This window comes from Hypanus sabinus, chromosome 7 (assembly GCF_030144855.1).
Source record: "Hypanus sabinus isolate sHypSab1 chromosome 7, sHypSab1.hap1, whole genome shotgun sequence".
Taxonomy (NCBI): domain Eukaryota; kingdom Metazoa; phylum Chordata; class Chondrichthyes; order Myliobatiformes; family Dasyatidae; genus Hypanus; species Hypanus sabinus.
The window spans coordinates 91,284,994-91,300,112 of record NC_082712.1 but is presented as its reverse complement, the minus strand read 5'-3'; the positions used below and the strand labels follow the sequence as shown (position 1 = coordinate 91,300,112).

At 50.6% G+C, this 15,119-nt stretch overlaps 1 protein-coding gene across 1 annotated transcript in view; it reads left to right on the top strand.

Annotated features, from left to right (window-relative positions):
- LOC132396985 (galactose-3-O-sulfotransferase 4-like) overlaps nucleotides 1-11,034 on the top strand; it is a 36,058-nt gene extending 25,024 nt beyond the window's left edge. The window contains exon 3 of the mRNA XM_059975157.1: nucleotides 10,177-11,034. The gene's annotated coding sequence lies outside the window, so the exon portion shown is untranslated. The remainder of the gene's footprint in view (nucleotides 1-10,176) is intronic.
- Nucleotides 11,035-15,119: the final 4,085 nt, after the last annotated feature.

Below are 15,119 nucleotides of genomic sequence, written 5' to 3'. Positions count from 1 at the left end.
AGTGAGTGTGTGAGAGAAAGTGGAAGACTCGGAGAAGAGGAGAAGTGAGTATGTGTGAGAGAGAGGAAGACTCGGAGAGAGAGGGGGAGTGTGTGTGTGTGAGAGAGAGAGGAAGACTCGGAGAGAGAGAGGGAGTGAGTGTGTGTGAGAGAGAGGAAGACTTGGAGAGAGAGAGGGGGGAGTGAGTGTGTGTGAGAGAGAGAGGAACACTCGGGGAGAGAGAGAGGGAGTGAGTGTGTGTGAGAGAGAGAGGAAGACGGAGAGAGAGGGAGTGAGTGTGTGTGAGAGGGAGAGGAACACTCGGGGAGAGAGGGGGAGTGAGTGTGTGTGAGAGAGAGAGGAAGACAGAGAGAGAGAGGGGGAGTAAGTGTGTGTGAGACAGAGAGGAAGACTCGGAGAGAGAGGGAGAGTGAGTGTGTGTGAGAGAGAGAGGAAGACTTGGAGAGAGAGAGAGAGGGGGAGTGAGTGTGTGTGAGACAGAGAGGAAGACGGAGAGCGAGAGAGAGGGGGAGTGAGTGTGTGTGAGAGAGAGAGGAAGACTCGGAGAGAGAGGGGGAGTGAGTGTGTGTGAGACAGAGAGGAAGACTTGGAGAGAGATGTGGAGTGAGTGTGTGTGAGACAGAGAGGAAGACTCGGAGAGAGAGGGGGGAGTGAGTGTGTGTGAGAGAGAGAGGAACACTCAGAGAGAGAGAGGGGGAGTGAGTGTGTGTGAGAGAGAGAGGAACACTCAGAGAGAGAGAGGGGGAGTGAGTGGGTGTGAGAGAGAGAGAGGAAGACTCGGAGAGAAAGGGGGAGTGAGTGTGTGTGAGACAGAGAGGGAGAGAGAAAAAGGGGGAGTGAGTGTGTGTGAGACACTCGGAGAGAGAGAGAGGGGGAGTGAGTGTGTGTGAGACAGAGAGGAAGACTTGGAGAGAGAGAGAGGGGGGGGTGAGTGTGTGTGAGACAGAGAGGAAGACTCGGAGAGAGAGAGAGGGGGAGTGAGTGTGTGTGAGACAGAGAGGAAGACTTGGAGAGAGAGAGAGGGGGAGTGAGTGTGTGTGAGACAGAGAGGAAGACTTGGAGAGAGAGAGAGGGGGAGTGAGTGTGTGTGAGACAGAGAGGAAGACTTGGAGAGAGAGAGAGGGGGAGTGAGTGTGTGTGAGACAGAGAGGAAGACTCGGAGAGAGAGGGGGAGTGAGTGTGTGTGAGACAGAGAGGAAGACTCGGAGAGAGAGAGGGGGAGTGAGTGTGTGTGAGAGAGAGAGGAAGACTCGGAGAGAGAGGGAGTGAGTGTGTGTGAGACAGAGAGGAAGACTCGGAGAGAGAGGGAGTGAGTGTGTGAGAGACAGAGAGGAAGACTCGGAGAGAGAGGGGGAGTGAGTGTGTGTGAGAGAGAGAGGAACACTCAGAGAGAGAGAGGGGGAGTGAGTGTGTGTGAGAGAGAGAGAGGAAGACTTGGACAGAGAGGGGGAGTGAGTGTGTGTGAGAGAGAGAGGAACACTCAGAGAGAGAGAGAGGGGGAGTGAGTGTTTGTGAGAGAGAGAGGAAGACTCGGAGAGAGAGGGGGAGTGAGTGTGTGTGAGACAGAGAGGAAGACTTGGAGAGAGAGGGGGAGTGAGTGTGTGTGAGACAGAGAGGAAGACTCGGAGAGAGAGGGGGAGTGAGTGTGTGTGAGACAGAGAGGAAGACTCGGAGAGAGAGAGAGGGGGTGTGAGTGTGTGTGAGACAGAGAGGACTTGGAGAGAGAGGGGGAGTGAGTGTGTGTGTGAGTGAGAGGAAGACAGAGAGAGAGAGAGAGAGGGGGAGTGAGTGTGTGTGAGACAGAGAGGAAGACTCGGAGAGAGAGAGAGGGGGAGTGAGTGTGTGTGAGACAGAGAGGAAGACAGAGAGAGAGAGAGAGGGGGAGTGAGTTTGTGTGAGAGAGAGAGGAAGACTCGGAGAGAGAGGGGGAGTGAATGTCTGTGAGAGGGAGAGGAACACTCGGACAGAGAGGGGGAGTGAGTGTGTGTGAGACAGAGAGGAAGACTCGGAGAGAGAGGGGGAGTGAGCGTGTGTGAGAGAGAGAGAGGAAGACTCGGAGAGAAAGGGGGAGTGAGTGTGTGTGAGAGGGAGAGGAACACTCGGACAGAGAGGCGGAGTGAGTGTGTGTGAGAGGGAGAGGAACACTCGGACAGAGAGGGGGAGTGAGTGTGTGTGAGAGAGAGGCTCGGAGAGAGGGGGTGTGAGTGTGTGTGAGAGAGAGAGGAAGACTCGGAGAGAGAGAGGGGGAGTGAATGTGTGTGTGGGAGAGAGAGGAACACAGAGAGAGAGAGGAAGACGGAGAGAGAGAGGAAGTGAGTGAGAGTGAGAGCAACACTCGGGGAGAGAGAGGGAGTGAGTGAGAGAGAGGAACACTCGGGGAGAGAGAGGGAGAGAGTGTGTGTGAGAGAGAGGCTCGGAGAGAGGGGGAGTGAGTGTGTGTGAGAGAGAGAGGAACACTCAGAGAGAGAGAGGGGGAGTGAGTGTGTGTGTGAGAGAGAGAGGAAGACTCGGACAGAGAGGGGGAGTGAGTGTGTGTGAGAGAGAGAGGAACACTCAGAGAGAGAGAGGGGGAGTGAGTGTGTGTGAGAGAGAGAGGAAGACTCGGAGAGAGAGGGGGAGTGAGTGTGTGTGAGAGAGAGAGGAACACTCAGAGAGAGAGAGGGGGAGTGAGTGTGTGTGAGAGAGAGAGGAACACTCAGAGAGAGAGAGGGGGAGTGAGTGTGTGTGAGAGAGAGAGAGGAAGACTCGGAGAGAGAGGGGGAGTGAGTGTGTGTGAGAGAGAGAGGAACACTCAGAGAGAGAGAGGGGGAGTGAGTGTGTGTGAGAGAGAGAGGAAGACTCGGAGAGAGAGGGAGAGTGAGTGTGTGTGAGAGAGAGAGGAAGACTCGGAGAGAGAGGGGGATTGAGTGTGTGTGTGAGACAGAGAGGAAGACTTGGAGAGAGAGGGGGAGTGAGTGTGTGTGAGACAGAGAGGAAGACTCGGAGAGAGAGGGGGAGTGAGTGTGTGTGAGACAGAGAGGAAGACTCGGACAGAGGGGGAGTGAGTGTGTGTGAGAGAGAGAGGAAGACTCGGAGAGAGAGGGAGTGAGTGTGTGAGAGAAAGTGGAAGACTCGGAGAAGAGGAGAAGTGAGTATGTGTGAGAGAGAGGAAGACTCGGAGAGAGAGGGGGAGTGTGTGTGTGTGAGAGAGAGAGGAAGACTCGGAGAGAGAGAGGGAGTGAGTGTGTGTGAGAGAGAGGAAGACTTGGAGAGAGAGAGGGGGAGTGAGTGTGTGTGAGAGAGAGAGGAACACTCGGGGAGAGAGAGAGGGAGTGAGTGTGTGTGAGAGAGAGAGGAAGACGGAGAGAGAGGGAGTGAGTGTGTGTGAGAGGGAGAGGAACACTCGGGGAGAGAGGGGGGAGTGAGTGTGTGTGAGAGAGAGAGGAAGACAGAGAGAGAGAGGGGGAGTAAGTGTGTGTGAGACAGAGAGGAAGACTCGGAGAGAGAGGGAGAGTGAGTGTGTGTGAGAGAGAGAGGAAGACTTGGAGAGAGAGAGAGAGGGGGAGTGAGTGTGTGTGAGACAGAGAGGAAGACGGAGAGCGAGAGAGAGGGGGAGTGAGTGTGTGTGAGAGAGAGAGGAAGACTCGGAGAGAGAGGGGGAGTGAGTGTGTGTGAGACAGAGAGGAAGACTTGGAGAGAGATGTGGAGTGAGTGTGTGTGAGACAGAGAGGAAGACTCGGAGAGAGAGGGGGGAGTGAGTGTGTGTGAGAGAGAGAGGAACACTCAGAGAGAGAGAGGGGGAGTGAGTGTGTGTGAGAGAGAGAGGAACACTCAGAGAGAGAGAGGGGGAGTGAGTGGGTGTGAGAGAGAGAGAGGAAGACTCGGAGAGAAAGGGGGGAGTGAGTGTGTGTGAGACAGAGAGGGAGAGAGAAAAAGGGGGAGTGAGTGTGTGTGAGACACTCGGAGAGAGAGAGAGGGGGAGTGAGTGTGTGTGAGACAGAGAGGAAGACTTGGAGAGAGAGAGAGGGGGGGGTGAGTGTGTGTGAGACAGAGAGGAAGACTCGGAGAGTGAGAGAGGGGGAGTGAGTGTGTGTGAGACAGAGAGGAAGACTTGGAGAGAGAGAGAGGGGGAGTGAGTGTGTGTGAGACAGAGAGGAAGACTTGGAGAGAGAGAGAGGGGGAGTGAGTGTGTGTGAGACAGAGAGGAAGACTTGGAGAGAGAGAGAGGGGGAGTGAGTGTGTGTGAGACAGAGAGGAAGACTCGGAGAGAGAGGGGGAGTGAGTGTGTGTGAGACAGAGAGGAAGACTCGGAGAGAGAGAGGGGGAGTGAGTGTGTGTGAGAGAGAGAGGAAGACTCGGAGAGAGAGGGAGTGAGTGTGTGTGAGACAGAGAGGAAGACTCGGAGAGAGAGGGAGTGAGTGTGTGTGAGACAGAGAGGAAGACTTGGAGAGAGAGGGGGAGTGAGTGTGTGTGAGACAGAGAGGAAGACTCGGAGAGAGAGGGGGAGTGAGTGTGTGTGAGACAGAGAGGAAGACTCGGAGAGAGAGAGAGGGGGTGTGAGTGTGTGTGAGACAGAGAGGACTTGGAGAGAGAGGGGGAGTGAGTGTGTGTGTGAGTGAGAGGAAGACAGAGAGAGAGAGAGAGAGGGGGGAGTGAGTGTGTGTGAGACAGAGAGGAAGACTCGGAGAGAGAGAGAGGGGAGTGAGTGTGTGTGAGACAGAGAGGAAGACAGAGAGAGAGAGAGAGGGGGAGTGAGTTTGTGTGAGAGAGAGAGGAAGACTCGGAGAGAGAGGGGGGAGTGAATGTCTGTGAGAGGGAGAGGAACACTCGGACAGAGAGGGGGAGTGAGTGTGTGTGAGACAGAGAGGAAGACTCGGAGAGAGAGGGGGAGTGAGCGTGTGTGAGAGAGAGAGAGGAAGACTCGGAGAGAAAGGGGGAGTGAGTGTGTGTGAGAGGGAGAGGAACACTCGGACAGAGAGGCGGAGTGAGTGTGTGTGAGAGGGAGAGGAACACTCGGACAGAGAGGGGGAGTGAGTGTGTGTGAGAGAGAGGCTCGGAGAGAGGGGGTGTGAGTGTGTGTGAGAGAGAGAGGAAGACTCGGAGAGAGAGAGGGGGAGTGAATGTGTGTGTGGGAGAGAGAGGAACACAGAGAGAGAGAGGAAGACGGAGAGAGAGAGGAAGTGAGTGAGAGTGAGAGCAACACTCGGGGAGAGAGAGGGAGTGAGTGAGAGAGAGGAACACTCGGGGAGAGAGAGGGAGAGAGTGTGTGTGAGAGAGAGGCTCGGAGAGAGGGGGAGTGAGTGTGTGTGAGAGAGAGAGAGGAAGACTCGGAGAGAGAGAGGGAGTGAGTGTGTGTGAGAGAGAGAGGAAGACGGAGAGAGAGGTGGAGTGAGTGTGTGTGAGACACTCGGAGAGAGAGAGAGGGGGAGTGAGTGTGTGTGAGACAGAGAGGAAGACTTGGAGAGAGAGAGAGGGGGGGGTGAGTGTGTGTGAGACAGAGAGGAAGACTCGGAGAGAGAGAGAGGGGGAGTGAGTGTGTGTGAGACAGAGAGGAAGACTTGGAGAGAGAGAGAGGGGAGTGAGTGTGTGTGAGACAGAGAGGAAGACTTGGAGAGAGAGAGAGGGGGAGTGAGTGTGTGTGAGACAGAGAGGAAGACTTGGAGAGAGAGAGAGGGGGAGTGAGTGTGTGTGAGACAGAGAGGAAGACTCGGAGAGAGAGGGGGAGTGAGTGTGTGTGAGACAGAGAGGAAGACTCGGAGAGAGAGAGGGGGAGTGAGTGTGTGTGAGAGAGAGAGGAAGACTCGGAGAGAGAGGGAGTGAGTGTGTGTGAGACAGAGAGGAAGACTCGGAGAGAGAGGGAGTGAGTGTGTGTGAGACAGAGAGGAAGACTCGGAGAGAGGGGGAGTGAGTGTGTGTGAGAGAGAGAGGAACACTCAGAGAGAGAGAGGGGGAGTGAGTGTGTGTGAGAGAGAGAGGAACACTCAGAGAGAGAGAGGGGGAGTGAGTGTGTGTGAGAGAGAGAGAGGAAGACTTGGACAGAGAGGGGGAGTGAGTGTGTGTGAGAGAGAGAGGAACACTCAGAGAGAGAGAGAGGGGGAGTGAGTGTTTGTGAGAGAGAGAGGAAGACTCGGAGAGAGAGGGGGAGTGAGTGTGTGTGAGACAGAGAGGAAGACTTGGAGAGAGAGGGGGAGTGAGTGTGTGTGAGACAGAGAGGAAGACTCGGAGAGAGAGGGGGAGTGAGTGTGTGTGAGACAGAGAGGAAGACTCGGAGAGAGAGAGAGGGGGTGTGAGTGTGTGTGAGACAGAGAGGACTTGGAGAGAGAGGGGGAGTGAGTGTGTGTGTGAGTGAGAGGAAGACAGAGAGAGAGAGAGAGAGGGGGAGTGAGTGTGTGTGAGACAGAGAGGAAGACTCGGAGAGAGAGAGAGGGGGAGTGAGTGTGTGTGAGACAGAGAGGAAGACAGAGAGAGAGAGAGAGGGGGAGTGAGTTTGTGTGAGAGAGAGAGGAAGACTCGGAGAGAGAGGGGGAGTGAATGTCTGTGAGAGGGAGAGGAACACTCGGACAGAGAGGGGGAGTGAGTGTGTGTGAGACAGAGAGGAAGACTCGGAGAGAGAGGGGGAGTGAGCGTGTGTGAGAGAGAGAGAGGAAGACTCGGAGAGAAAGGGGGAGTGAGTGTGTGTGAGAGGGAGAGGAACACTCGGACAGAGAGGCGGAGTGAGTGTGTGTGAGAGGGAGAGGAACACTCGGACAGAGAGGGGGAGTGAGTGTGTGTGAGAGAGAGGCTCGGAGAGAGGGGGTGTGAGTGTGTGTGAGAGAGAGAGGAAGACTCGGAGAGAGAGAGGGGGAGTGAATGTGTGTGTGGGAGAGAGAGGAACACAGAGAGAGAGAGGAAGACGGAGAGAGAGAGGAAGTGAGTGAGAGTGAGAGCAACACTCGGGGAGAGAGAGGGAGTGAGTGAGAGAGAGGAACACTCGGGGAGAGAGAGGGAGAGAGTGTGTGTGAGAGAGAGGCTCGGAGAGAGGGGGAGTGAGTGTGTGTGAGAGAGAGAGAGGAAGACTCGGAGAGAGAGAGGGAGTGAGTGTGTGTGAGAGAGAGAGGAAGACGGAGAGAGAGGTGGAGTGAGTGTGTGTGAGAGAGAGAGGAAGAGACGGAGAGCGAGAGAGAGGGGGAGTGAGTGTGTGTGAGACAGAGAGGAAGACTTGGAGAGAGAGAGGGGGAGTGAGTGTGTGTGAGACAGAGAGGAAGACTTGGAGAGAGAGAGAGGGGGAGTGAGTGTGTGTGAGACAGAGAGGAAGACTCGGAGAGAGAGGGGGAGTGAGTGTGTGTGAGACGGAGAGAGAGACTTGGAGAGAGAGGGGGAGTGAGTGTGTGTGAGACAGAGAGGAAGACAGAGAGAGAGTGGGGGAGTGAGTGTGTGTGAGACAGAGAGGAAGACTCGGAGAGAGAGAGAGGGGGAGTGAGTGTGTGTGTGAGAGAGAGAAAGACGGAGAGAGAGAGGGAGTGAGTGTGTGTGAGAGAGAGAGATAGGAAGACGGAGAGAGAGAGGGAGTTACGTGGAGAGAATGAGAGACTCTCCGTGAGAGAGGGGAGAGACAGACAGACAGAGAGAGAGAAGAAAGACAGAGAGTCTCAGAGACAGAGTATGAGAGAGAGTCTCAGAGACAGGGAGAGTGGGAGAGGGAGTGGGAAGGAGCAGAGAGGGGGAGAAGGGGGAAGGAGAGGGGAGGGGAAAAGGGGGAAGGGGAGTGGAGAGGGAAAGGGAGAAGGGTAGCAGGAGAGGGGAAGAGGGTAAGGGGGAGAGAGGGGGGTAGGAGGAGGGAGGGGTGAGGGAGAGGGTGAGGGGAGATGGCCCACTGCCTCTGAGCTCTGGAGGTTGTGGTTCTAAACTTCAATAGATGTGTGGTGGAGAGTATATCAGCTGGCTGCATTCCAGCCTGGCATGGAAACACCAATGCCCTTAAATAGAAACTCCTACAAGAAATGGTGGATACGGCCCAGTCCATCACAGATAAAGCCCTCTCCAACATCTGCACGAAGACGTTGTCACGTGAAAACTGCATCCATCTTCAGGGACCTCCACCACCCAGACACTGCTCTCTGCTCACTGCTGCCATCTGGAGGAAATGTCAGGAGCCTCAGGACTCGCACCAGCAGGTTCAGGAACAGTTACTACCCTCAACCAACAGGCCCTTGAACCAAAGAGGCAACTCCACTCAACTTTATCTGCCCCAACATTGAAATGTTCCCACAACCTATAGACTCACTTTCAAGGACTCTTCGTCTCATGTTCTCAATAATTATTTATTAGTATTATTACTTCTTTTTGCATTTGCACAGTTTGTTGTCTTCTGTACTCTGCTTGAACTCCCTAGTTGGGCGGGTCTTTGATCGATTCTATTATGGTTATTATCCTATAGATTTATTGAGATGCCCACAAGAAAATGAATCTGATGGTTGTGTATGGTTACGTATATGTACAGTGCTTTGATAACAAAATTTACTTTGTATTTTGAGGGAGCAAGAGAGAGAGAGCGAGAGAGAGAGAGAGAGAGAGAGAGAGAGAGAGAGAGAGAGAGAGTGTGTGGAGTTTGCACATTCTCCCTTTGACTGCTGGGGTTAATTGTGTGTGTATATATATATATACATGCACGTGCGGTGTTTGCATGTTCTCCCTGTGACTGCTGGGGTTAATTGCTCCCCCAGTGTGTGTGGGTGAGGGGTGGAGTCTGATGGGAGATGACAGGATAGTGGGGAGAATAAACCAGGATGGGTGTCTTTGTGTGGTGGATGGTCGGTATGGACTAGATGGGCCAATGGGAATGTGTCCATACTGTCTGCTGTGCAGCTCTGTGCAGAGCTTGTTCCTGGTGATGTTAATAATCATCCGGATATGGATCAGTCATCGTTGACGATGTTGCTGTTGTGTAGAGAGTGTTTCAGCAGCTCAGACAGAAAGCCATGAGCTCATGGTAGAGATTGTTTTATTATAGTGGGAGAAATGATCAAGTGCCCGTCCATGTTTCACTGAGAGTCCCCACGCACAGCATAGTAGGCAGCCGTCAATCCTGGGTTTGTACCTCTGCTGGACTGTGTCCTCTCCAGGATGGGAAGAGCCAGCTGTCGCCCACGCAGCGGGTCCCCCTCTCCATGTCATTGATGTAGTCCAAGGGAGGGGTGAGCGCAGATGCAGCTTGGCACCAGTGTCACGCAGAGGCTGCCGGAGTGAAGTTGTGAACAACATCAAGCTGCAGTAGGGGCCCCGGCTCAGGATTTCTTCCTCAGAGTTTACTCCCGAAGACTTCCCCCTGGGTGGGTATGGCTGCAAGGCAGCGGAGGGTTAAAACCAGAGTTTTCCTTCTCCTGGGTGAGCTGCATCCAATGTTGATTAGCTCCACCTGCCCAAAGCAGGTGTTTTGAGGTGCCAGTGGTCCTTTGCCCTTTCTCTTGTTGGTAGAAACAGTTCCACCGGGCCTGGTAGCTAAGCCACACGTGAAGGCCAAGAGCTGGTTGTCAGAGGCTGTTAAAGATGCAGCCTTTTGGAGCACTTCATAGGTAGTAGGTGTTTTATCCCCACTACCACCTCCGGCTATCACAAAATGATCAGACGTGGAAGAAAACATCACAGACAACTGGGAAACCAAAGTTTGAAAAGACATTTATCAGAGGATTTAAAAATGACAGATAAAAGGGGTTGGCGAGAAAGAGGGGAGGAGGAAAACAAGTTGGAAAAAGAAGGGGAGTGGAAACGCGAGAGAGGAATATGATAGGATGGTGAGAAAGGGTTAGGATGAAGAGAGGATGAAGAATGGACTAGGGAGAGGAGAATCGATTGGAGAGAGCGAGAGGGGAAAGTGGGGTGTTGGGCGGGTGGGGGGGGGGGAAGTATATGCAAACCAGCCCAAGTGTCCTGGACTTTAAAGCTGCAGACAACCCAACCAGGAGTTCAGGAGTTAAACCCTGACCCGACCAAACACGAGCCTTCAGGAGCTGAGACACTACTACATCCCTACCGGTTCAGGAGATTGAACCCCAACCCAGTCCATTCAAGGAGCTCAGGAGCCCAAATCCTGACCCAAGGCAGGCAAACTGCAACTAGCGATTGGGGTTCAATTCCCGCCACTGTCAGAGTCAGGGTAGAATTCATTATCAAAATGCATATATGTCACCGTGTACCATCTTGAAATTCATTTTCTTGCAGGTATTTGTGGAAAATAAAGAAATACAATAGAAGTTATGAAAAACGATACATAAACAAAGACAGGAAACAACCGATGTGCAAAAGAAGACAAATAAAAAACAACACTGAGAACATGTGAAGAGTTTTTGAAAGTGAATCTGTAGTCATGGAAACAGCCCAGAGTAGTGGTGAGTGAAGTTGAGCACATGGGTAAGTAATTGTTCCTGAACCTGCCGGTGTGGGACCTCAGGCTCCCCTACTCCCTGCCTGCTGGTAGCAGTGACAAGACAGCCTAGCCTTGATGATGGGGTTTCCTGCGTCAGCGCTCCTGTGAATGTGCTCTGTCAGGGCATTGTACGTTTTCCCCATGACTACGTGGGTTTCCTCTGGGTGCTCTGGTTTCCTCACACATCAAGTTTAGTAAGTTGTGGGCATTCAAAGTGCTATGTCAGCGGTCAGAGGTGAGTGTATTGGCTATTGCTAAGGAGGTGTTTGGGAACCCGGACCAGATGGTCTACACCCCAGGCTTCTGAAAGAAGCAGCTGAAGGGATGGTGGAGACATTAGTAATGATCTTTCAAGAAACACTAGATCCTGGAATGGTTCCAGAGGGTTGTAAAATTGCAAGTGTCACTCCACTCTTTAAGATGGGAGGGAGGCAAAATAACAGGGAATTATTGGCCAGTTAGTGCTTAGGAAGATGTTGGAGTCCTTGTAAGTCTGGGGGTGCTAGGTACCACGTCTCGGATGGTGAGAGTCCTTAATGATGGACGCTGCCTTATAGATGTGCACAATAGTGGGGAAGCTTGTGCCTATGATGGAGCTAACTGGGTCTTCCATCCACGTGGTCTCCTTTTGCTCCTGTGCATTGACGCCTCCATAGCAGGCCGTGTTGCTGGTGCTGTTCCCAGGGCATGGTGGGGGGGCGGGGGGGAGCGTGTGGTTTAAACTAGAGCCTGGGGAAGGGATGGGAACGAGAGTCCTAGAGCAGCCTATCTTCTTCTGAACTGCGATCGATTGCAGCCTGTAATTTCCCTTTTAAGAGTGCATTTCTAATCTGGCGTTAATCCAATCTCCTGCAGTTGATGGCAGAACAAGAACCCATGGGCCTGCTCCATTACTCTGCTCCTATTGGTGTCGAGCAAGATTAGAATCGTCCAGGACGAGAGCATAAGACCAATATGTGTTCAGGCTATCTGCTGGCGTTGGACCCATCTCTTTCGTGGGTGGAAGGCTCAGGAGTCTTGGGTCCAGTGTTGCCTCCAACTGGACTCACTTCAGGCTAAACGCCCTCCAAATTTGTGTACTCTCTTCTGAATAACGTTCTGAGTTGCATCTATTCCAATGCAAGGAGCATGTGGAATGTGATACTGTGGCCGTTAGTGAGACTTGCTTGCAGGAGGGGCAGGACTGGCAGCTCAACATTTCGGGGCTCTGTTGTTTTAGACGTGATGGAGCGGGAGGGATTAAACTAGGAGGGGTGGCATTAATAGTCAGGGAAAATGTTATGGCAGTGCTCAGACAGGACAGGATGGAGAACCCGTTTTCTGAGGCTCTATGGGTGGAACTGGGAAATAGAAATATGGATGACGGTGTTAATCGGATTATATTCTAGACCACCAGTGGGAGTTGGAGGAGTAAATCTGTAGAGAGATCACAGTTATAAGTAACGTGAGGTTGTGATAGTAGGTGATTTTAACTTCTCACATATTGATTGGTACAGTCATACTGAGAAGGGACTGGATAAGATAGAGTAAGCCAACGGTTTTCAGTAAAGTTTCATTACTATGTAGATGCCATAACTAGAGAGCATGATACGGGCTCTTCTATTCGGGAACAAGACAGGGCAGGTGACAGAGGTGTGTGTTGGGGAACACTTCAGATCTAGTGATCAGAATTTCATTAGTCCAAGGTAATTGTGGAAAAGGATGGGTCTGGTCCTCAGATTCAGATTCTAAGTTGGAGAAAGGACAATTTTTGAGGGCGTCAGAAAGGGTCTGACAGGTGTGGGTTGGGACAGGTTGTTTTCTATCAAGGGTGTGTTTGTTAAGTGGAAGGCCTTCGAAAATGAAATTTTGGGAGTACAGTGTTTGTACAGGATGTTCCTATCAAAGTCAAAGGCAATGATAACAGGTTTAGGAAACATTTGGTTTTTGAAAGGTACTTTGAGGTCCCGGTTAAGAAGAAGGAGATGCCTGGCAAGTATAGGCTGCAAGGAACAAATGGGGCACTTGAGGAGAATAAGAAATGCAGGAGGGCGCTTACGAAGAGCGATCAGGAGACATGAGGTTGTTCTAGCAGAGAAAATGAAGAAGAATCCCAAGGGCTTCTACAGATACATTAAGATCAAAAGAATAGTAAGGAGCAAAATTGGTCTTCCAGAAGATCAGTGCGGTCATCTATGCATGGAGCTGTAGAGATGAGGGAGGTCAACATAGAGATATTTAAACACAAGAGATTTTGTAGGAGCTGGAAATCAAACTTCAAAGTATACACAATATAGTTCACCATACTGTATATAACCCTGAAATTTGTTTTCTTGTGGGCATACTCTGTGAATCCAAGAACCATAAGTCAAGTCACTTTTTATTATCATTTTGACTGTAACTGCTGGTACAGTACATAGTAAAAATGAGACAACGTTTTTCAGGATCATGGTGTTACATGACTCAGTACAAAAGCTAGACTGAGCTGCATAAAAAACAACACAGAGAAAAAAACTACACTAGACTACTGACCAGGGCTGCATAAAGTGCACAAAACAGTGCAGGCATTACAATAGATAATAAACAAGACAATAGGGCAGTAAGGTGTCAGTCCAGGCTGTGGGTATTGAGGAGTCTGATAGCTTGGGGGCAAGAAACTGTTACACAGTCTGGTCGTGAGAGCCCAAATGCTTCGGAGCCTTTTCCCAGACGGCAGGAGGGTGAAGAGTTTGTATGAGGGGTGCGTGGGGTCCTCATATAGAGCTCATTTGCTTTGTAGATGCAGCGTGTAGTGTAAATATCTGTAATGGTGGGAAGGGAGACCCCAATGATCTTCTCAGCTGATCTCACTATCCGCTGCAGGGTCTTGCGATCCGAGATGGTGCATTGAATAATAGAATTAATGAAAAACTGCACCAAATAGGGTAGACAAACAGTTAATGTGCAAAAGACAACAAACTACAAATACAGAAGAGAAAACAAAATAAATAAATAAGCAATAAATATTGAGAAAATGAGATGAGGAGTCCCTGAAAGTGAGTCCATAGGTTGTGAGAACAGTTCAGTGATGAGCCAAGTGAAGTGGAGTGAAGTTATCCCCATTGGTTCAGCATCAATGGAAAGTTTTGAGCCAAATCGCTTCACCCTTTGTCCTAATAAAGGGTCTCAGACAGAAACTTTGCTTGTTCCTTTTGGATAATGCTGGTTGACTCCATTTTGTGGGGCGATCTTAAATAGAATGGGAGTGTAATATACAGCAAGGAAAGCTATCAATGCTTGCAGTGTGATGTGGACCATCTGGGAAAGTGGGCTGAAAAATGACAGATGGAATTCAGTGCAGCCAATGCACTTTGGGAGAACTAATCAATCCTAACTGGATAGGTTGCTCCATATGTCCTCCCTAATTGACCTTCATAAATCAAGGTACTGAGTACAGGAGCTGGGATGTAATGTTGAAGTTGTACGAGACTCTGGTGAGGCTAATTTGGAATACTGGGTGCAGTTCTGGTCACCTGTCTACAAGAAAGATGTCAGTAATTATAATTCAAAACTTGTGGTTAGAAGGCATTTTGGACATTGGAACTGAAAAACGTCCCAGATCAAATTTTATTTCACATTTTTTTCATGGGGTTTCATGTCAGCCAGCAAGCAAGGAGCAAAGAGGAAATGCTCAGAAACATCAGAGCTCACAGCCGAGGCATCTGTCACTGGTGGAGTATCAGAGTGTTATACAGCTTAGAAACAGGGGTTTGGCCCTCCAGATCCAATCTTCTTTGCTCAGCAACATTAATCCTATTTTCCCACATAAGATCATTTCCTGTATCTTGCTGATTTAAGAGTCTGTTTAAAGGTCCCTTAAACTTGTGCTCTAGTGCGGTGACTATAATACACCGAGTGAGGCCTAAACATAACATTTCAGGTCTTACATTTGATGTCCTGAGCTATGAAGGCAAGCTTGCTATATACCTTCACCACCCTATCTCCTCTCTCACCTCCCACTGTAGCCTGGGGTACATCTCATCCAGTCCCGGAGACTTATCCAACTTGATGCTTGCCAAAAGTTCCAGCACATCCTCTTTCTTAACGTGTATATGCTCAAGCTTTTCAATCTTTTAAATCATCACCAAGGTCATTTTCCGTAGTGAATACTGAAGCAAGGTATTCATTAAGTGCCTCTGCTATCTCCTCCGGTTCCATATACACTTTTCCACTGTCACACTTGATAGGTCCTATTCTCTCACGTCTTATCCTCTTGCTCTTCACATACTTGTAGAATGCCTTGGGGTTTTCTTTGATTATGCTCACCAAGGCCTTCTCATTGCCCCTTCTGGCTCTCCTAATTTCATTCTCAAACCCTTCCTTCTAGCCTTATAATCTTCTAGATCTCTATTGTTACCTAGTTTTTCGAATGTTTTGTAAGCTTATCTTTTCTTCTTGACTAGATTTTCAACAGCCTTTGCACGCCACCTCTGTCCTAAATCTCCTCGCCATCTCTATCCTAAATCTACTTCCTGAATCTTGAGGCTATAATCCCCTAGTTCTGGTGGCACCTGCCAGTGGAAACAACTTTACTACCTCTATTTTATCTATTCTTTTCATAATTTTATATGATTCTATAAGATCTCCTCTCATTCTTCTGTTTTCCAGTGAGTACAGTCCCAGATGACTCAATCTCTCCTCAGACTCTAACCCCCTCATCTCTGGAATCAACCTGGTGAACCTGTTCTGCACCGTCTCCTAAGTCAGTATATCCTCCTTC